Genomic DNA, 24,319 nt, shown 5'->3' with positions numbered 1-24,319 from the left:
ATGCAACTAGAAAAGAAGCTCGGAGGATTGTGGGTAAAGCTAGAGCGAAGAAATATGATGACCTTTATGAAAAAGTTAATACATAAGAAAGGAAAAATGAGATTTATTGGATAGCTAAAATAAGAGAAAAGAAGAACAGAGATCTGGACCATGTTAGATGCATTAAGAGTGAGGATGGTGGAGTACTAATACGAGATGAGGACATTTTGGAGAGATGGGGTGAATATTTTTACAACCTACTAAATGGAATTATCTTGACCGATAGGATGGATTCAGAAGTAGAGAGGAATAGTCTTGAAGCCAACCCATGTCATGAGTATCTACAAAGAGTTGGTGAGGCCGAAGTTAAAGAGGCCCTACGAAAAATGATGGTAGGTAAAACACCAGGATCGGATGAGATCCCAATTGAAGTGTGGAAGAGCTTAGGAGTACAGGGTGTATCTTGGCTAACCAAGCTGTTCAACAGGATTTTGAGTACAAAGAAAATGCCAGATGAGTGGAGGAGAAGCACTATAGTCCCGATTTATAAGAATAAATGTGATATTCAGAACTGCAACAACTATAGAGGCATAAAACTAATGAGTCATACCATGAAGCTATGGGAAAAAATCATTGAAGCCCACATAAGAAGAGAGACTGATATTTCGGAGAACCAATTTGGTTTTATGCCAGGGAGATCCACGACAGAAGCTAATTTACCTGTTAAGGAGGCTTATGGAAATTTTTAGAGCTAACAAAAGGAACCTCCATATGATCTTTATAGACCTAGAAAAGGCTTATGATAGAGTCCCTAGAGAGCTCATTTGGCATGTCCTAAACAAGAGAATGAGCTCAAGTAGCTATGTGGGTTTAATTAAGGATATGTATGAGGGCGTGGTGACGATTGTCAGAACTGCAGAGGGCCAAAGTAGTGAATTCCCAATTACAACTGGGCTACACCAAGGATCAGCTCTAAGCCCTTATTTGTTTGCACTCATCATGGATGATTTAACCAGACACATCCAAGATGAGGTTCCTTGGTGTATGCTTTTCGCTGATGATATTGTTTTGATAGATGAGACAGTGCAAGGGATTAATGCAAAATTGGAATTATGGAGATCAAGCTTGGAATCAAGAGGGTTTAAGTTAAGCAAAACAAAGACAGAATATATGATGTGTAACTTCAGTCAAACCAGGAGAGGGGATGAAGTGGTGAAACTTGAGGAGCAAGAGCTACCACAAAGTGAATGCTTTCGATACCTGGGGTAAATCATTAATAAAGAGGGTGATATAGAGGATGATGTTTCCCACAGAATTAAAGTAGGATGGATGAAGTGGAGAGGTGCATTGGGAGTGTTATGTGACAGACGCATGCCTGTTAAGCTTAAAGGAAAATTCTACAAGACAGTAATAAGACCAGCTATAACTTATGAGGCGGAATGTTGGGCAATTAAGAGGAATAATATAAATAAGATGAGTGTAGCGGAGATGAGGATGTTGAGGTGGATGTGCGGCAAGACCAGGAGAGATAGAGTAAGGAACGATTGTATTAGAACCGATTTGGGAGTTGCACCAATCCAAGACAAGCTCCGTGAGAGCCGTCTGCGGTGGTATGGTCATGTCCAACGGAGACCCATGGATGCACCAGTAAGGAAAAGTGACCAGATTCAGCTTAACAGAGCTAAAAGGGGTAGAGGCAGGCCTAAGATGACTATTGGTGAAGTGGTAAGAAAGGATATGCATGTGGTAGGGTTCGATCCTAGTATGATTGCGGATAGAGTTGTTTGGAGGACAAGGACCCGTGTAGCCGACCCCTTGTAGGAGGATGTTCCTAGGATGCTGCTTTGACTATTGCTTCAACTTTTACCTTTACTTATTTTCCTTTTTACTTCATCTTATCTCTCTTACCTCCATTACTGTCTTAGCATCTATTGGATCCATATAGCCGACCCCATTTAGTTGGGATAAGGTTATGGTTGTTGTTGTTGCCAAGCTATTATATCTTCCCTCTTATCGAGAGGGCCTTCTTCCATAGATTGGGATTTTTATCCTCTCTAATTCCTAAAGTGCGGCAGTGCGGCAGTGCTAGGTGGAGATGTTGACACCTAGCAGCTGCCGCATCCAATGGTTCGATCTCATTGATATAGACTTCAAACCTGTTTCTTTCCAACGTATGGTGGCTAAGTAGCTAACCCCCCCCCTCCCTTCCTCTTATACTTTCTGCTCTCCACTGGGACTTTTTCCAACCGGGTGTTTTCTCTTAATAAATCATGGTAGTGTTCTGCTCCAAAAAAAAAAAAATGTAGCAACAACTAAATCTCAAATTTGCAGTTTCGCATGATTTCACAGTTCAATCAAATAACATAAATACTTTAATTAAATCATCCTCAGAAATCGAAACACAAAATTGAAATCTATCACTCGCTCACCTTAGTAACCCAGTTCCAGGTTCATAGAACTTCAATTTCCATCTTCGATTTCTCAAGTTGCTCGATAATTTCTCAATTCTTCTTTCAATTGGAAATCCAACATCAATTCCCTCTTCTTTTCTCTATGATTTCAACCACCATTTGCACACAACCACTCAATTCCACATTCAATTGATAGTTCCCAGCGTTGTTCTCTTCTTCCAACTTCTTCTTTTCTCCAAGTCTCAAAATCTCTACCAGGAATCCAACGTTTTGCCCCTCTTAGTATTTTAATTCATTCTTTTAACCCTTTACTAACAACTAACCATGATTAGATGGTCAAAGCCACATTAAAACTTGAGTAAACATCTTGTTGACCCCCTGAGGTTTGTTCACCTATCATGTAACCCCTAAGTTTTTTAAAACCTTACTAACAGACCCATAAAACGGACGGAATACAATTTCCGTTAGAGTCAACAGGCCATAAATGGGGAAATGGCAAAAATACCATTATTGAAACCAAACAACCTAAATCGATCCTCTTTCCTCTTTACTCTTCTTTCTCTTCTTCATCCTCTGCTAAGATTGAAATCAAACTGTTAGATATATGGCCAGAATACCGTGGGGGTATTCTGGACCTCTTTTCTTTGTTATTTTATTAGTTTTGTATTATGTGGTTTAGTCCCACATTGCTACCATACAGATGTTTACTGTTTTATTACTCTTATAAATAAAGAGTGCTTGGGATGAATAGATTATCCAAGTTTTCCCTAATTTTAAATCTGTCCACATGGTATCAGAGCAGATTTCGAGTTAGGGACAAAACCCCTCCTTCGAATTTCAGTTTTCTTCTCCCTCTCTCTCTTTCGATCTTCTTCTCTTCTAGTTCTCTCTTTCTTCTCCCTTGTTCTCCATTCCCATATAGGGCAGCACTGATGAGGTGATCATACGATCCAGTTGCTGCCCCCATTACCTCTTTTATGCACTATAATTCTGCTCGATAAGGACCTGCCAAGCCTGTCTGCGATATTGGATCTTCAGTTTTTTTTGGAGCTTGCTTCTACAACAACTACAAGGCATTAACTCCTTCCTTTGAAGACCACAAACTGCAGCAGGATTTCTTTTTTTATTGGTTCAGTTCTTATCTACAGATTTGAAGACCTCCTTGAGATCGATCCTACTATCACAGGGTTTTTTTGCAAAACCCTGACACCTATCGATCTTGGAGTTGTTGCAGCCCAGTGTTCCTGATTTTTCTGCAGCTGTTTCTTCCAAGATAGAGGGTTAATTGACCTCGATTGAAGCCATTTTTCGCAGAATTTTGGTTATCCTCATCGATTTCAGCAATTCAGGTTTTATCAAAAAACCCTGCCATTATCGATATAGGACTCTTCACTGCTGCTGTCTCTGATTTTTGGAGTTAGTTCAGCCTTCACTGAAGACATTATTGGACTTCTTTCTGGCGGATGGGTGACTCTCTCGATTCTGCGGCTACTTGAGATCAGCCACCTACCGATGGTCACCACAAGACCGACTACCACGCCTTCACACCAAATCCTATTAAACTTGATGGCTCGAATTACCTTTTATGGTCCAGTCGCCTCTTTTGCCATTGCTGGCCGTGGTCTCACCACCATATTAATGGCACTAGTATTCAACCTATCGCCCCGGCCCCGCTCGGACAGTGGCTTGCTAATAATGGTGTTCTCATGTCCTACTTAATTGGTTCAATGACTACGATTTGCAGCATAACTTTCTTCTTCTAGACACATGCACGATTTGGGCTGCTTGCAAGGAAACCTACGGGCAGCTTGGCAATGATGCCCAGGTATATGAACTTAGGCAGAAGGTCCTCCATACCACTCAAGGTGAACTTTCAGTTTCGAAGTACTATGCTACTCTACGCAATCTGTGGCAGCAATTAGACCACTTCTCGACTTCCACCCGTCTACGATTCTTTGATATTGCTTCCTATAAGAAGCATGTGGACAAGATCAGGGTCTATGATTTTTTGTCTGGCTTGAATGTGGAGTATGATCCAATTCGTGTTCAAGTGTTGGGCCATAAGCCTTTTCCCACACTCGAACAATCTTATGCATTGGTTTCATCTGAGGAGAACCGTAGGGCTGCCATGTTGCACCCGCCTATTACTGATAGATCAGCTCTCAAGGCTGCTGCCCCGACCCCTTCTGCACCTAGTGGCACTGCTTCTCTTGGTGATTCTACTACAGGGACTGTTGTTTGTGAGCACTGTCACAAACCCTATCACACCAAAGAGAAGTGCTGGAAACTTCATGGGAAACCGGCTGATTTTGAAGCTAAACGGGCTGCCAAGACAAAGATAAAGACAAAGACCAAGGCCCATCGATCGAGATCACATTACTACCCCCTACGTACGAATCGGTCTATCCCAGGATGATCTACAGGCCCTCCTACGTATGCTCGGACTTCGCCGCTGCCTCTACTACATCAGCTACGCCAATTCTCGCTCACTCCTTCAAGTTCACACTTTGCCCGGTCAGGTATTCCATTTGTAGGTCATTGTGCTTCTGTGGCTTCCCATCCTTGGATCATAGATTCTGGAGCCACAGATCATATGACCGGTTCCTCTAGTCTGTTTCACAGATATTCTCCCACTTCTGGGAAAGATAAGGTCAAAGTGGCTGATGGGTCCCTTTCTTCAATATCTGGAAAAGGACTCATCAACTGCACTTCCTCTCTTCCCTTGTCTTCTGTTTTACATATTCCTAATTTTACTACTAACCTTCTTTCCATTGGTAGTATTACTCGTGATCTTAATCGCAAAGTCATTTTTTTCCATCTCATTGTGTGTTTCGGGATCCGGACTCGGGAAGACGCATTGGATTGGGTAAAGTGCATGGTGGCTTGTGCACCTTGATGACGGTCGCTTCTCTCCACCACCATTGCCTTCTCCGCTGCATCAGAACTCCTTGGTCTCTTCTGAACTTTACCAGTGGTACTCTCGGTTAGGTCACCCCCCTTTAGGAATTTTAGCTCATTTATTTCCTAGTTTGGTCACCCTACATACTAAGGATGACTTTTTTTTGTGAGGCTTGTGTTCTGGCCAAACAGACACGTTCAACTTATCCTATTTCAAATAAAAGGAGTTCTTCTTGTTTTAATTTGGTACATTCTGATGTTTGGGGCCCTAGTCGCAAGCCCTCTATTTCTGGTCATCGCTGGTTTGTCTCTTTTATTGATTGTCATTCTCGGAACACTTGGGTATATCTTTTGCACACTAAAAATCAGGTTTTCTCATGTTTTCAGCATTTTCATAAGATGATTCAAACTCAGTTCCAAGCTACTCTCAAAATATTGAGAAGTGATAATGGAACCGAATTTCTTGAATCACAATTTCAAAAATATTTGGCTGATCATGGCATTATTCACCAAACTAGTTGTGTTGATACCCCGCCTGATGGTGTGGCGAAAAAAAAAACCGCCATTTGTTGGAAATGGCCCGGGCTTTAATGTTTGCGAGGAATGTTCCTTCTCAATATTGGGGGGATGCGGTTCTCACTGCCGCCTATCTCATCAATAGGCTCCCTTCTCGGGTTCTTAATTCCCGTACCCCCTCTGATATTTTACTGGACCATTCCTCCTTTATTGTCCCTCCCAAAGTATTTGGGTGTGTGTGTTATGCTAGGGATACCAGATCTCCAGGCAAGCTTGAGCCTCGTGGGCTCCATTGTATTTTCTTGGGTTATTCTCCAACCCAGAAAGGTTATAAGTGTTACCATCCCCCTTCCCGTCGTACCTTGGTGAGTATGGATGTTGTTTTCCATGAGACCCTTTCTTATTATTCTTCACCACCTCTTTAAGGGGAGAGTTCTAGTGAAGATGTGCCCTTTGAGATTCCTCCACTAGAGGTTCCTCTGGCTGCTGTCCAGCCTCCTTTGACGGCACCCACGGCTGCTGCCCACCTCCTTTGATCGATGCCCAACCTCCTTTGGATGATGTCCAATCTCCTCCGGCTGTTCCTCCCTCACCTAATGGGAATCCTTTACGGGGAGACCATAGAAAATAGTGTTGTTAATGTTCCTATTCAGGGAGTCGACTCCGTCGAGAACTATTGGTGAATTTCGAAGAGAATTGACAATTCCAACATACTCACCTACACAAGGGGCGAACCAACAGAGGGTAGTTGCGAATCCACTTTAGCACCAATACCCATCCAATTGCCGGCTCCAGATCCAGATCCTCCATCTCCTGGTAATCCCTCTTCTTCCGACCTACCGATTGCTCACCGCAAAGGTACTAGGACTTGTACTTTACATCCCATATCTCGTGTTGTTTCTTATAGTTCTCTTTCTCCATCTTTTCGTGCTTTTGTATCTTCTCTTTCTTCCGTTTCGATTCCTAAAACTTGGCAGGAAGCATCTACAGATGGAAAGTGGAAGGCAACAATGTTGGAAGAAATGAGAGCACTACATAAAAATAATACATGGGAGCTTGTGACTCTTCCTCCGGGAAAGAAACCAGTTGGATGTAGATGGGTCTTCATGGTCAAACAGAAGGCTGATGGTTCTGTGGATCGATATAAGGCACGCCTGGTTGCAAAGGGGTTCACTCAAACTTATGGAGTTGACTATCGGAGACCTTCGCACGATGGCGAAGCTTCAACACCGTCCGAGTGCTATTATCCCGTCTTTGTAAATCTTGGGTGGGATCTTCACGAGTTAGATGTAAAGAATGCCTTCCTCCATGGGGAGCTTGAGGAGGAGGTATATATGGACATTCCACTAGGCTTCTCGATGACAGGACCAGGCGCAGGTCTCGTAGGACCGGCGTGCACTTTATGGGCTGAAAGCGATCCTTAGGGCATGGTTTGGCAGATTTCACAAGGCTATGATTTCAGCAGGTTATAGGCAGAGTAATGCTGATCACACTTTGTTTATCAGACGAGTTGGTGACAAGGTAACTCTTCTCATAGTCTATGTGGATGATATTGTGGTCACTGGTAATGATGGTGATGCTATCAGGGATTTGAAGCTCCTCCTTGGCCGTGAGTTTGAGGTCAAAGATCTTGGTCCTCTGAAATATTTTCTAGGGATAGAAGTTGCTCGCTCTTCAAAGGGCATCTTTCTTTCTCAAAGGAAATATGTCCTTGATCTATTGATAAACAGGGCTGCTAGGTTCATCCTTCGGATACTCCTATGGAAGCTACTACAAAACTTAGGGAGAAAGAAGGTGAGCCTTGTTGACAAGGGTGTTTATCGGTTAGTGGGCAAGTTAATCTACCTTTCTCACACACGACCTGACATTGCAGTTGCTGTGAGTTTGGTGAGCCAGTTCATGCATGATCCCTATTCCTCTCATATGGATGCAGTCCGTCGTATTTTGAGGTATTTGAAGTCTGCTCCAGGAAAGGGAATCCTTCTATCTCCCACGGGTCACCTTAAGATTGAAGCCTATACTGATGCCGATTGGGCTGGTTCTCCTGACCGGAAATCTATCTCTGGTTACTGTTCCTTTGTTGGTGGGAACCTTGTCACATGGCGTAGCAAGAAGCAGAATGTTGTGGCCAGGTCCAGTCTTGAAGCCGAGTTTCGTGCGATGGCCCAAGGAATTTGTGAACTTCTGTGGCTTAGAGGATTATTACAGGATATCGGTGTTGCTGTCCATCTTCCCATGATGCTTTATTGTGACAATAAAGCAGCCATTAGCATTGCTTATAACCCTGTCCAGCATGATCGTACTAAGCACGTGGAGGTTGACCGACATTTCATCAAGGAGAAGCTTGAGGCCGGCCTCATTTGTGTTCCTTTTGTGAAGTCTACTGATCAACTGGCTGATGTGTTCACTAAGGGACTGAGTAGCAAGCTGTTTCATCCTATCTTAGTCAAGTTGGGCATGCATGATATATATGCTCCAACTTGAGGGGGAGTGTTAGATATATGGCCAGAATACCGTAGGGGTATTCTGGACCTCTTTTCTTTGTTATTTTATTAGTTTTGTATTATGTGGTTTAGTCCCACATTGCTACCATACAGATGTTTACTGTTTTATTACTCTTATAAATAAAGAGTGCTTGGGATGAATAAATTATACAAGCTTTCCCTAATTTTAAATCTGTCCACACAAACAACCCTCTGCCGCCATCTTACCATACGCATCTTTACCAGATTAGGATAGATTTTATCTTGTGCATAATCATAGGAGATTGATTTTATCTTGTGCATAATCATAGGAGATTCATAGAGTTAATTTAGCCTTGTAATCTCCCCTTGTAATCTTATCTCTTCATACTTGTATCTTCTATATAATGATATACAGAATACGATCAAAGTAAGCCATTTTTGGCCAAACACTCTTGGATTTATCTACTTAACATGGTATCAATTTAGGTTGATCCGCTTCTCCTTTTTTTTCCAGCTTTCTGCATCTTCACCATGGGAGACCCAACTGCTGTCGTTGCAATTTCAGACCCGACTGCTGCCGCTGCAATCTCTTCTTCATTATCGATCACTTCTCCATACCATTTGCACTCTTCTGATCAGCCTAATCCCTCCCTGGTTACCCCAGCCCTTGATGGCAACAATTTTCCTACATGGCATTGAGCTATGACCATGGCGCTTGAGGCTAAAAACAAGTTATCCTTCATTGATGGCACGCTACTCCGGCCTGCTCCGGCTTCCGATGATCTTCCCCACTGGATATGCTGCAATAGCATAGTGCGATCCTGGATCGTCCATTCTACCATACCTTCCATAGCTCATAGTATTCTATGATTTGATTCTGCCAGGGATGCCTGGCTTGATTTGCACACTCCGTTCTCTCAGGAGAATGCCCCTCGCATCTTTGAGATACGACGCGCCATCTCCACTCACAGCCAAGGTCAGGAATCTATTTCAGCCTATTACACGACCCTGAAGGGCTATCACGATGAGTTATCTTCATATCGCAATTTCCCTACTTGTATATGTGGCTCTGTTGTTGCTCTCAACGACATCTCAGATTCAGATTATTTGATGGATTTTTTACAAGGATTACATGACTCCGCGGTTGTTCGCAGCCAAATAATTTTAATGGATCCATTGCCTTCTGTCCCCAAAGCTTATTCATTATTGCTGCACGAAGAACGCCAACGCTCCATTCATTCTACTGCACCAGCTATACTTGATCATGCCGCCATGGCTGCTGGTTCGAAGGGTCCATCTATACCCTCTTCTACTCGAACCAAACCCCATTATCATTGCACTCATTGCAACATGGACGGTGGTCATTCTGAGTCATGGTGTTTCAAGAAGCACGGTTGTCACCCCAAGCCACCCCTAGGCGGGTCAGGCGGGTGACCCGGATGTCGAACCACATCCGCCAATCCCCAAGGATCCAAAAGTAGTACTTACATGTCACAAACCACACAATGAGGGTAAAAGATAATAAATGAAAATTAGAGTGCAACGGAAGATTGAACTACCCACAGATGATTTATATCATTTATAATAAAATCCCAAATACCTATGTTATACCTTATACATATCCATTTATGTTCAAAAAGTACATTGTCATGGTAATTACACTTCTTGAAAGAGAGAAATTCAAATAATAACAAAATTTTCGTAGATCAACAACATGAGGAAGATCTACAGTCCATCAACACCTTCACCGTCCATTGGCAAACCAGTACCTGCAAAATCACCTAAAAGAGAATATACAAGAGTGTGAGCTCCACCGAGCCCGTGAATGAAATATAAACCATGCGTGCACATGCAAGCACAACCATGAGCCTACATGAATGATATTCATTGTTATTAAGCCACCTAACAGACAAAACTAAGGCAGGTATAGTGCTACTGCAATCCCCAATACATGTATCCCTGGTGCGGGCCTCTAACCCCTTCCCTCGATATACCCATTGAGTTGTCGGAGAAAACCAGTCGGCTCCAGCATCCTTTCCCAAGGTCAGCCCGACCGGCCCTCTAGCTTACCACTGTGCTACCACCAGCCCTATTAACTGATGGGCCAATAGGCATCACCTGTCCTAGTAACCCGATGAGCCAACTGATCGAGCAATGCCCTTGAGGACATTGGCCTCACACTTTTGTGGTATCCAACACCTAAACCCCTGTTGGCAAGGGTTCGTAGCACGGGTGATGATTACCTAGCTATATGCATTCTACAAGACATAGTATGAGTCGGGTGGTGCCCTGCATCCCATTCTACGGGCCACCACTAGCCTCATTTCCAAGCAAGCTACGGCATCTAGACTAGCAATTTTAATGATATCGTACAAGTCGGGTGATGTCAACCGCATCCCATTCTATAGGCTACCACTAGCCTTGTTTCTATTTAGGCTAACAATTTATATGCAAGCATTCCATCAACAGTTCTCAACATAATTCCACTAAAAACATGAGAATATAAATATAAAAATAGAAAAGTAAATTGTTATTGTTATCGTAACTCATTAGTTATGTTACACCTACACGTATGGTGTAATTCCATTCACCTTGGCGATGCTCCACTTACTCGAAGGACTGTCGGTCCTCAAAAGCACCTTGATGTGTGTCGCCAGACAAATAGTTAAAACCTATGGTAAATAAATTAGAATTTTATATTAATACACATGAAATTACCCTAGGAGACTAGGGGTCACCTTGGTCTAGCTTCTAAACCAAAGTAGGACTCAAAACTGCCATGACAGCAGCAGTGGTCGATTGGCACTGGTCTATCCAATGGACCAGTAGAGCTGCTGTGGCCAAACTCAAAAAGGATTTATGGATTTAGACCAAAAAGGTACCTAGATATTATTCTAAGTAGATCTCAGATGCTAGAATCATGTTCTTCATTCATGGTTTGCACTGGTTGATTGGACCGGTCTATCCAATGGACAAGTAACAATGGACTAGTATGGTCATAGCTGCTAAAAGTGTAGGGGCTTCCAGGTAATGGTTATGGTTTCTCATTAGGGGTCCCTAGGTGTTATTCCAGTGGTACCAACATAGGTTCTTGGCCTTGGTTCCATTTAAACAAGGTTTTGGTTGCCCGAAACATGTCCCGGGAGCCAGTTGTTCCTTATAGGACAGCTGCAGGGCATGATTTTCATCTAATTTTACATGCAGGGTCCTATGCAAAGCATCTCATACCTGTGGGTAGGTCAGAGATGACAGAGGTATCAAAATCCTACAGTGGTCGATTCATAATGGTTGATCCAATCGACCACTGCAATCGATCAGTGCCTGTGCAGCTCGAGAATTTCAAAAGCCATTGTTGTTTTGGCTTAGATCTTTGGATCAGTAGCATGCATGGACGATCAGAGGTTACAATAGGGTTCCATGCATGACACCCAACATAGATATGGTGAAAAATCAAACATGCATGGGGAATCTGAGATTATTGGCATCATGGCTAGCATGCATGGCTTGTACACAAGATCAACAGGTTTTTAAACATATGGAGTGGTCTTCATCAGTTCTGTAGCAGCTCTGTTTCAAGAAACAAAGCCATGGATTCATCATGCATTTAGGTATTGAGGCTCCTACACCTATATGTACCATTCAGGGCTAGCACTGGGCATGAGAATCAATTATACAAGCTGGTAATGTCAGCTACAACATGTATAAATCATTAGAAGAGTAGATAGCAGGTCAACCTTAGCAGATTCATGCATGCATGTAAGAGTCCTAGTGTCTAAGGCTAGTTAGACATGATTCCTATCACAGAAATTATGGAAAAATGGTTGTACAGCAGGATCTAAAGACTACAACATGGTTGCAGCCTTCTCCTCCTTCTTCTTCTTCTTCCTCTTTCTCCTTCTCTTTCTCTCTTCCTTCTCTCCAACGAAATGAATAGTAGGGGTCTTTTGGACTGAAGGCTGGTTTATATAGGCCCAGCCACCAAGGCCTGTTTGCCTTGTGCATCTTTATGAAAAATGCATTCTAGAAACCCATTCTTCAATGCAAATAGCCCCAGAGTGGGCCCCACATGATCACAGTGTTAGGGTAACATCCTCACAAGTCATTCTCGGTACAGGGAGGTGATCTGGAGTGCGAGACACTGGGCCCCACACATCTAAGATGAATTTTGTGCAGTACAGCAGCACTGGTCAATCCAACTGGTTGATCCAATCGACCAGTAGGTAAATCCCTGATGTTTTTGCACTTGGGTCCCACAAAGGCATGTGCCATGCCTGGGGCATTGTTCTTGTATAGTTTGTGGCCATCAAACATTGTTTAAACATTTAAAAATAAATTTAAACCTGTTTTAATTATGTAGGGGTTGTACCTTAGGTTGTACATCATCTGATGCACAGAACAGCTACATAGGTTTGGTGGTTGCCTCTAGACTAATAGGCATGACATCACCGGAGTTTCCCCTTCAAAAATGATCACCGGGTCGGTGCACCACAAGTTGCTAGTGGGTAAGACCTAGGATCCATCAGGTTCTGGACCTACATTCGGAGCTCGGGTCAAGGTTCGGGTACAGATGTAACAACGGTTACCCTGAGGGTTGGACTCCTCGCAATACTAATTCAAAGCACACTGGTTCTCGTGGACAACCCTCTAACCATGACCCTCCTCTAGCTGCCGCCCCCTCTTCTGCTATGCTTAGCTCATCAGCTCCTACACTTTCTCCGGCCCAGATTCAACAGCTTCTGACATTGCTCCCTGATGGCAACACCCACCCTCTAGCCAATCTCGCAGGTAATTTCTGTTTTCATAGTTCTTTGGGTTCCAACCCTTGGATATTGGACTCTGGGGCAACCAATCATATCACTTCAGATTTCTCTTTATTTTCTCATGTTATGCCTCATCCCAACCTTGTTCCCATAACCCTACCCGATGGTACCCATTCTCCGGTCACTCATTGGTTCTGTCTCTTTAACCCCTTCTCTTATTCTTGAAAATGTTCTTTATGCTCCATCTTTTCGTTTCAATATTTTATCTATTCCTAAACTCACCCTTGATACTCATTGCCATATTATTTTTTCTCATGATTTATGTAGCTTTCAGGACCCACGCTTGAAGGGGACTTTTGCAACGAGTAGACGGCTTGGTGATCTCTACTTCTTGGACCGCCCTTTCTATTCATTTGCTGTTGCAACCGATTCTGCCTTTGACCTTTGGCACTGCGGCCTAGGTCACCCTGGTTCTTCCCTTACATCTTCTTTAAGGACTTTGGACCCTGATATTTTTTTTAATAAACAATGTTTATGTCATGTTTGTCCCTTGGCAAAACAAACTAGATTGCCATTTCCCAGTAGTTCTATTTCTTCCCATGCTTGTTTTGAAATGCTACATCTTGATGTTTGGGGGCCCTATCACACCCCCACGTTATCTGGGGCTCGTTTCTTTTTAACACATGTGGATGATTAGTCCTGCGGAACATGGCTATATTTAATGCAGTCAAAATCAAAGGTTAATACCCTAATTCAATCTTTTTTTGCAATGGTTAAAACTCAATTTGGGGCCCAAATTAAAACCCTGCGCACTGACAATGGATCTGAGTTTTTTAACACCCCTACCAACACATTTTTGAGTCACATGGGGGTTATCCATCAATCGAGTTATGTTTCCTCACCTCAGAAAAATGGGGTGGTGGAACGCAAGCATCGTCACCTCCTCAATATTGCACGCACCCTACGCTTCCAGGCTCACTTACCACTCACATTTTGGGGAGATTGTGTCCTCACTACCGCTTACCTAGTCAATCGTCTTCTCACACCTGTCCTTAAAGGGAAAACCCCATATGAAATTCTCTTTGGACACAGCCCCTCCCTCTCTTACTTACGAGTATTTGGGTGCCTATGCTTTGCTTGTAATAACTCCATCCAACACAAGTTTGACCAAAGAGCTGTCCCAGGGATTTTTTTTTGGGTTATCCATCTGGACAAAAAGGGTATCGTATTTATGACCTCGCGACTGTAAAAGTCTTTGTTTCCCGTGGTGTAGTTTTCCATGAATCAGTTTTTCCTTTTCACAACAATGCCCACCCTAACTCCTCTGTTGTGCTGCCCATTCCCCTCCCTGAAACCAATGATGCCCCTCTCCCTGCAGCCAATGATGCCCCCTCCCTTCCCCCCGGCCTCACATAATGCCCCACCCCCTTCCACCCCGGTCTCACCTGATGCCCCACCTCTTCCTCTTGTTGATCCCCCACCCCTGGTCCCTTCATCTGGCCGCCCCCAGCGTACTCGTGTGCAACCTGCCCGTCTCCAGGATTACCGCTGTTATTTTACCCAATCGCAAATGTCTTCTTCGACTATGCTACCAGGTACTCACCATCCCTTATTTAATTTTTTACAATATTCTCGTTTTTCGTCAAACCATGTTGCTTTTCTCTCCTCCTTGTCTAATATCACAGAACCCACTACCTTTGCTGAGGCTATGAAGTTTACACAATGGCGTGATGCGATGCAAGCTGAAATAATGGCCTTATCTGACAATCAGACTTGGTCTCTTGTTCCTTTACCTGCCGGGAAGAAACCGATTGGTTCCAAATGGGTTTTTAAGATCAAACACAACTCTAATGGTTCGGTTGAGCGTTATAAGGCCCGTCTGGTCGCCAAGGGCTATACACAGATCAAAGGTCTTGACTACCATGATACCTTTGCTCTTGTGGCAAAATTAGTGACTATGCGCACACTCCTTGCTTTGGCAGCTATTAAAGGATGGTTATTACACCAAATGGACGTCCACAATGCCTTCCTCCATGGTGATCTCAATGGATGTATACATGATGCCACCACCTGGATATCGACGTAAGGGGGAGAATCTGGTTTGTAAACTCCAAAAATCTCTCTACGGTCTCAGATAGGCCTCTCGCCAATGGTTCTCTAAATTTTCCATGACACTTCTAGATTTTGGCTTCACCCAGTCTCAGGCCGATCATTCATTATTCATTTTACGTCGCAACACTGCATCTGTGATTATCGTCCTCTATGTTGACGACATTGTGATCACCGGCTCTGATGCCCCTTTAATTGTTGATGTCAAAGCTTTTCTCAGTCGGCAATTTCACATAAAGGATCTCGGCCCCTTGAAATATTTTTTGGGCATTGAAGTTGCCCGCTCCTATGTTAGCATATAGTTATCCCAATGCAAGTACATCCTCGACATATTGGCTGATTGTGGAATGACAGGGACTCGCTCCTCTGATATACCAATGGAACAAAATCTTCGCCTGACTGACTCAAATGGCGATTTATTACCTGATCCTTCTATTTATCGCTGTCTTGTTGGGCGTCTGATTTATCTGACTGTCACACGACCTAATATTGTTCATACGGTCAATATCCTTAGCCAGTTCATGCACCAGCCACGCCAACCTCATTTGGATGCCACCCACTGTCTGTTACGCTATCTAAAGGGTACCCCAGGGCAGGATATTTTTTTCTCCTCTTCTAGTTCACTAGAATTGACAGGCTATTGTGATCGGATTGGGCCACTTGCCCCATGACTCGGCGCTCGGTGACTGGCTATTGCATATTTCTTGGTTCAAGTCCAATCTCTTAGAAGACCAAGAAACAAACCACAGTGTCTCGATCCTCTGCCAAGGCTGAATACCAAGCCATGGATGTTGCTACTTGTGAGCTCACCTGGGTCACTTTTCTCTTACGTGACCTCAGTCTTACTCTTGTTACACCAATACCATTATATTGTGATAACCATGTTGCTCTCCACATCGCCTCCAATCTCGTCTTCCATGAACGCACTAAACACATCGAAATTGATTGCCATGTCGTTCATGAAAAGCTTCAACAAGGATTGTTACAACCAACCAAGGTCGCTAGTTCGGACCAAATCGCTGATTTATTCACTAAATCCCTTGGTCGTGAGCAATTTCAACTACTATGTTCCAAGCTGGGCGTTTGTAACCTCCACGCTCCACCTTGAGGGGGAGTCTTACCATACACGTCTTCACCAGATTAAGATAGATTTTATCTTGTGCATAATCATAGGAGATTGATTTTATCTTGTGCATAATCATAGGAGATTCATAGAGTTAATTTAGCCTTGTAATCCCCCCTTGTAATCTTATCTCTTCATACTTGTATCTTCTATATGATGATATACAGAATACGATCAAAGTAAGCCATTTTTGGCCAAAAACTCTTGGATTTATCTACTTAACACGCCATCATTCATCTCTTCTTCTTTCTGCCGTCGAATCTCGAACTTGTTCAACTGGTCAAAAGGAGCGTACTAACACTTGGCATTTGGTAAAAGCACGACTTCACGACTCATCTCCTACAGTCGGTTCATGCTTATTAGATTCTGACATTCTTTAAACTGTTATGAGTTCTTAATCCATTTTTCTTTTCCACATTACCACCAACAGTAGTTGAGTTTTTTTTTTTTTGTTTTTTTCCATTTGATGCAATAGAAGAAGTAAACACTGGGATTATAGGTAGTATGAAACACACTCTAATTCAAACCTAAAATCTAAACATAGAGAGTTTCCTCTGAGTTGTCGAGTTTTCTAAATTTGGTTACAGAAACTGAAAAACCTTAATACTCATATGGACATTAGAAAAGAGAAAAAAAGAGAAGCACACACACATACAGGAGTTGGGATTAGTGTTTCAGGTCTAGTGAGCCGAAGCCTTGATGTTTGTCATCATCGTCTTGAATTCTTCAAAATTAACATTTCCATCGCCGTCGGCCTCGACAGAGATGATCATCTTGGAGTAGTCTTCGATGGAACACTTCTCCCCCAAGCTCTTCAACACCATATAAAGCTCATTTACCGATGTCAACCCGTTTTGATCCCGATCGTACATATCAAAAGCATCTTTCAGCTCTTTCATTCCATTACCGGTGTTCGAATCACCGTTGGAACTTCCACGGTGGAAATCGGAAAATTCTTTGAGATCGATGTAACCATCTCCATCGGTGTCGATCTCTGTCATCATGCGGTGGATTTCCTCCGGAGAAGTTTCAGAGCCTAGGGCATTGAGAATGTTGCCAAGCTCTGTTGATGAGATCTTTCTGTCACCATTCACATCAAATCGATTGAATACCCTTTCAAGCTCTTCCATGTCCTCCAAATAAACTGAAGATTTGAGACTAGGGCTTTCAGAAGTCATGGCTAATGCCTTTGCTTCATATTCTACTATGAGTTCAAAGGCGTGAGTCAACGCTTGCGAGAAAAAAGAAGATGATGAAGACGATGATGGAGGGTTGTTTGATTTCAATCTTAGCGGAGGATGATGAAGAAGAGAAAGAAGAGGAAAGAGGATCGATTTAGGTTGTTTGATTTCAATAAGGGTATTTTTGCCATTTCCTCATTTATGGCCTAATGACATCAACACTTGACCTGTTGACTCTAACGGAACATGTATTCCGTTCCTTTTATAGGTCTGTTAGTAAGGTTTTAAAAAACTTAGGGGCTACATGATAGGTAAACAAACCTCAGGGGGTCTACAAGATGTTTACTCTTAAAACTTAATTACTAGCACTCTTGACACCTCATTAAGTGTTGCTAGGTGGCTAGCCTTCAAAATGCCATCACTTATAATCTCATACATGGTGCTGCCACCTAGCCTCCATTAATCCCATGTTATCTTAATACAATTAATCCCCATTTACTCTAATAAATCTGATGCAACCTCTCGATAGGATACTTGAACAAACGGATCAGGAGAGTGAGCACAACTCAACTACAAAGAGGTTCTCTTCTAGGATGCAAATCAACTCTATTGGTGGCCTACAACTCTTCTAGGATGTAGGTGAAGAACAAAACTACTACTCTTCTAGGAAGGAGAAAAACTTCTTCAAGGGTTTCTTGGTTGAACTCTTCAAGGTTCACAAGGGAGAACTCATCATGGTTCTAACAAAATGCTCAAAGCAATTTTCATTTAACAAAATTCGAGTCTATTACAAATAAAATAAGTAGGCCTTTTATAGGCAAATACAAGAAACCTAAAAGTTACTACAATATCTCAACCATTCATTCTAATTGAGATCCTAGGGTTGAGATTGATTCTTGAAAGAAGAAAAGAAAAGAAATTAAATGCATATTACATTGGTGTACTTAAAATATGAAAGTTCCTATGCATGTATCCTTTCTAGTTCATGTATCTTTAATTCCCATGTATTGGGGTCTTCAATAGAAGAAGATTCATTGTTTTGGTGAGAATCTCCATATCTCCACTTAAGAAGTTGAAAGAGCAAGAAGCAAATTCGGATTCCCTACTCAGCTTTGACACACTTTACCAAAATGTCCATAACTCCTTGCATAAAAAAGCAAATCATGTACCCCATTTTTTTTGTTGGAAAGACTTCCAGATCTTTCCATCCATATAAGGTTCATGGTCTAATTCCTTCGGAATTGGTTCAGGTATCATCATGAATTTGACCCAAAATTGTTGACTGCAATTGTTGTTGATTAATGGGATGGGCCCCACTTGCATGAGACTTAAGATGTACTTGGGCCATTTTTTATTGAATTTTTTGGATCTTCTAAGAGTTTGGATATGGTCAATTCGAATAGAGAGTTGGTTAGGCCACATGGGTGTGGGCATGGCCTGCGTCAAAATCACTCCTTAACCCATTAACTCATTAACACACTGTTCACTTTGTGTGTATATATACACACACACACTATTCACATAGTAAATGATGTAAATAAAACCATATATAACCTTACATTATATAAAACATGTATATGATGTACTATTCACATAGTGTATAATATATAAAAATGAAACCATATACTATGCACTATATATATACATTAATGTATTATATCAAACTATCACAACATGAATAATAATAAAATAATATACATGACATTATAATTATAAAATTTTATATATCACATTAAAATAATAAAAACAACATATAACACATTAATTCAAAAGCCAATGCATTCGACCATGAGAATAATTACAATTATGTCATTGCACACTAAATGACAATATAACACAAACAATAATCATAACCATCCAAAATAATATTACAATAATCATGTGACAAATGCGGGGTGTTACATTTATGGTTCCTTTCTCTTTTTGTTTAATTTGTCTTCTCTCCAACTACTTATTTCTTGTTGATTTGAATTGGACAGGAATGAAGAAGCATTAGTAAAATTAGTTGTTGCAACAGTTTCCAGTGAATTGGAAAAAGATTCGTTGATTGTTTCTGATGACCTACTTGGAATCCAATCTCATGTAGAAAAAGTGAGAAACTTATTAAACATTAAACCAGATGATGTAAAGATTGTGGGAGTGTGGGGGTTAGGTGGGATTGGCAAGACAACCATCGCCAAGGTTGTCTACAATGAAATTTCACATCAGTTTGAAGGATGTAGTTTTCTTGAAAATGTTCGAGAGACTTCACTTATCTCACCTATCTGTTTGCAAGAGCAACTTCTCCATGATGTATTGAAAGGGAAAAAATTCAACTTCACTAATGAAGGCAGAGGAATTAAAATGATCAAAGAAAGACTTCACGGTATGAAAATTCTTATTATTCTTGATGATGTGGATAAAAAATCTCAATTAGATGCATTAGTCAGGGAGCGTGATTGGTTTGGTTCGGGAAGTAGGATTATAATCACAACAAGAAATGAACATCTCTTAGTTCATCATCAAGTAGATGGGATATATGAGCCCCCTGAAATGGATTCAGATCAATCTATTCAACTATTTTCCAGGTTTGCTTTCAAAAGGGACCAAACACCGGAGGACTATCTAGATCTCTCAAAAGACATAGTTAAGGAAATTGGAGGGCTTCCCTTGGCTCTTGAGGTTATAGGTTCATCATTATTTGGCATGGAAAAATCAGAATGGCAAGATACACTGGAGATGTTGCAAAATCATTTTCTTCATACTGAAATTTTGGAAAAGTTGAAAATAAGTTTTGAAGGATTAGAGTATTCGGAGAAACAAATATTTCTTGATATTGCATGCTTTTTCAATGGAATGGATAAAAATATTGCATGTTTGATATGGAAACAACATAAGTTTTACCCTAACAAAGGAATTAAGGTTCTCTGCCAAAGGTCTTTGGTGAAGATTGGTGAAAATAATGAACTAAAGATGCATGATCTGCTTAGAGATCTAGGAAAAGAAATCATTCGTAGAGAAAACCTCAAGGTGCCCGGAAGGCGTAGTAGGTTGTGGTCTCACGAGGAAGCCTTGCATATATTGGAGAAAGAAAAGGTAGGTTCTCTACAAATGGTCAGTAGACCTTATTTTATGCTTCCAATTATTGTTAATTTTTTAAGCATAAGCTAACCATATATTTTCACTGAAAGCAGTTGCCATTAAGAGAGAAAGTTTAGTCCTAATACCTATACCACATAAGTTCATTCTTTAAGGTTTCATAAATTTGATATATGAATATTGTCTTTCTTTTATTTAAACCGAAATGTCATGGAGGTTGGTGACCTTGTTGCCGCACAGTAGTGGTAGACATGGTGGAGTCCACATTATAGAGTATCCTGCACTCATTTCAATGGTGAAATTTCAGCCCAATATGAGCATTTAAATAAAACATTGTTTAAAGTAACAATCACAAAAATGCCACAGACCTTCATTGTCTAATAAAAAAATCAGTGGCATTTTTAGCATGTTTTTCCACCTTTGATGCACTATTGGTCCATATAACATGCTAACTTTGGATTAAAATTTCACGAATAAGATTGGTGGGGTCCTTTACAATGTTGGCTCACCAAGCCTAAATGTTTGACAAGTAATCCATAGAGCATAGGATTTGACCAAACTCTGTTGTTTGAACATGAGAAATTTTTCCTACTTATCAAAGTTTTTTTTGTGTACTTATTTAAAGTACTTTGTTTTAGGGATCAGAAGAAGTTGAAGGGCTCTGCATTGACTTTGGAGGTAGTTCAAGTAACCAATGCTATTTGGAGAGTGAAGGATTTACTAAAATGAGTGAACTTGAGTTACTCCAAGTTGATTATGCACACTTTGCTCCAGACTTCCTGCCTTCTTTTTCAGAACTGATATGGCTTAGATGGAAAGGATGCCCTCAGAAATTTACGCTAATGAATTTTCATCCAGTGAACCTGGTTGTTCTTGATCTGTCATATAGTTTTGTTACAAGTTACTGGAGGGGTTGGGAGCACATTAAGGTCTCTAAGAAATTTCTTTCTCCTTTTTTTGATGTAATCAATCATAAACTTCTTTGTAAAAAAAACATTTCTGATAAGTTATTGCTCTTTTTTTGGCATGCAGGTGGCAAAGAATCTAAAAGTTCTGAATCTGACTGGGTGTCAACACCTATTAAAGACTCCTAAACTCGCAAATTATCGCTTGGAAGTCTTGATTCTTCAAAACTGTGAAAATTTGGCTGAAACTGACGAATCTATCTGTGATCTTGAGAAGCTACTCACATTGAATATGAGGGGATGCATGGAACTAAGGAATCTCCCATATGGCATTGGGGGTTTGAGTTCTATCAAAGACTTCAACTTACATCTATGCAAAAGACTTGAAAAGTTACCGGATTCCGTACATCTTTTGGAAAACCTGGAGACTTTTGATGCCAGCTTCTGTGGTATCAAGGATGAGGGAATTCCGGATGCCATAGGGTGGCTATCCTCTTTGAAAATCTTGAGACTAGGTGGAAACAATTTCCAAAGCTTACCTGTGACAGTTTCTAGCTTTCCTGTGCTCGAAACACTTGATTTACGGTTCTGCAACGAACTAGAATCACTCCCAGAACTTCCTTCTACTTTGAAATATTTTAATGCTCTGAGATGCATATCTTTGAAGTCACTCCCAAGGCTTTCAAATCTGACAAAATTAGAGGTACTGTGCCTGGATGACTGCGAGAATCTGGTGGAGATACCAGCGTTGGTTGGATTGAGAAATTTATAGAGATTAAATCTTGATTATTGTCAAAGCGTAGCATCACTCCCAGAACTTCCTTCTAGTTTGAAATATTTTAATGCTCTGAGATGCATATCTTTGAAGTCACTCCCAAGGCTTTCAAACCTGAAAAATTTAGAGGTATTGTGCCTAGATGATTGTGAGAATCTAGTGGAGATACCAGCGTTGGTGGGGATGAGAAATTTAAAGAGATCAAATCTTGATAATTGCCTGAGCTTAGTAGAGATTGAAGGTCTCAAAGGGTTGGACTTCCTAGATCTGTCGATGTTGATGAACTGCAGATCATCATTAAGAAAAATTGGGAAAATATCCAACTTGAGAAAACTGAAGGAATTAAGTCTCGAGGGTTACTCAATGTTATCTAAGATTGAGGGCCTTGAGGGACTGGACTCTCTGGAGCTGTTGACAATAAAGGACTGTGGATCATCATTAAGAAAAATTGGGAAAATATCGGGCTTGAGAAAACTGAAGGAATTAAGACTAGAGGGTTACTCAATGTTGTCTGAGATTGAGGGCCTTGAGGGACTCGACTCTTTGGAGCTGTTGACAATAAAGGAATGCACACTATTAAGAAAACTACCAAAATTGTGTGGCTTGAAAAAACTTTGGGTATTAGAAATGGAGAGCTGCGAGAACTTGGTCCAGATTGAGGGACTTGTGGGATTGGATTCCTTGGAGCTGTTGACAATAAAGGGGTGCAGACAAGTTAGAAAAATACCAAAATTGTTTGACTTGAAAAAACTTCGGGTATTAGAAATGGAGAGCTGCGAGAACTTACTCGAGATTGAGGGACTTGTGGGATTGGATTCCCTGGAGCTGTTGACATTAAAGAAATGTGCATCATTATGGAAAATCGGAAAAGTATCTAACTTAAAAAAATTAAAGGAATTAAGACTCGAAGATTATTCAATGTTATCTGAGATTGAGGGCCTTGAGGGACTGGACTCCCTGGAGCTGTTGACGATGGAAAACTGTAAATCATTAAGGCAAATTGGGAAACTATCCAGCTTGAGAAAACTGAAGGAATTAAGACTAGAGGGTTACTCAATGTTGTCTGAGATTGAGGGCCTTGAGGGACTCGACTCTTTGGAGCTGCTGACAATAAAGGAATGCACACTATTAAGAAAACTACCAAAATTGTCTGGCTTTAAAAAACTTCGGGTATTAGAAATGGAGAGCTGCGAGAACTTACTCGAGATTGAGGGAGTGGGATTGGATTCCTTGGAGCTGTTGACAATAAAGGGGTGCACACATGTTAGAAAAATACCAAAATTGTTTGACTTGAAAAAACTTCGGGTATTAGAAATGGAGAGCTGTGAGAACTTACTCGAGATTGAGGGACTTGTGGGATTGGATTCCCTGGAGCTGTTGACAATAAAGGGGTGAACACAATTAAGAAAAATACCAAAATTGTCTGACTTGCAAAAACTTCGGGTATTAGAAATGGAGAGCTGCGAGAACTTACTCAAGATTGAGGGACTTGTGGGATTGGATTCCCTGGAGCTGTTGACAATAAAGGGGTGCACACAATTGAGAAAAATACCAAAATTGTCTGACTTGAAAAAACATCGGGTATTAGAAATGGAGAGCTGCGAGAACTTACTCAAGATTGAGGGACTTGTGGGATTGGATTCCCTGGAGCTGTTGACAATAAAGGACTGTGGATCATTATGGAAAATCGGGAAAATATCTAACTTAAAAAAACTGAAGGAATTAAGGCTCAAGGATTATTCAATGTTATCTGAGATTGAGGGCCTTGAGGGACTGGAGTCCCTGGAGCTGTTGACAATAGAAAACTGTAAATCATTAAGGCAAATTGGGAAACTATCCAGCTTGAGAAAACTGAAGGAATTAAGTGTCATGGACAACCCAATGTTATCAACAATTGAGGGCTTGGAGGGACTGGACTCCCTGGAGCTGTTGACGATGGAAAACTGTAAATCATTAAGGAAAATTTGGAAACTATCCAGCTTGGGAGAACTGAAAGAATTCTGTCTCATGGATGACTACTCAATATTATCAACAATTGAGGGCTTTGAGGGACTGGACTCCCTGGAGGAATTGACAATACGGTATAACATAGAATTACATAAAATGCCGAAATTGTCTT

The 24,319-nt window shown here is 41.3% G+C and overlaps 1 protein-coding gene and 1 long non-coding RNA gene across 2 annotated transcripts in view; both read left to right on the top strand.

Annotated features, from left to right (window-relative positions):
* Window positions 1-24,319, top strand: part of LOC122651417 (disease resistance protein RPV1-like) — a 150,150-nt gene that overhangs the window by 107,562 nt on the left and 18,269 nt on the right. The window lies entirely within an intron of this gene.
* LOC122651423 lies at window positions 22,628-23,555 on the top strand. The gene is made up of 3 exons (XR_006331452.1): window positions 22,628-22,696; window positions 23,111-23,248; window positions 23,521-23,555. It is a non-coding gene; the product is annotated as an uncharacterized LOC122651423 (long non-coding RNA).

Source organism: Telopea speciosissima, chromosome 2 (assembly GCF_018873765.1).
Source record: "Telopea speciosissima isolate NSW1024214 ecotype Mountain lineage chromosome 2, Tspe_v1, whole genome shotgun sequence".
Lineage (NCBI taxonomy): Eukaryota > Viridiplantae > Streptophyta > Magnoliopsida > Proteales > Proteaceae > Telopea > Telopea speciosissima.
Note: the sequence above shows the minus strand (reverse complement) of the source record. Positions and strands in the feature narration are given on the sequence as shown.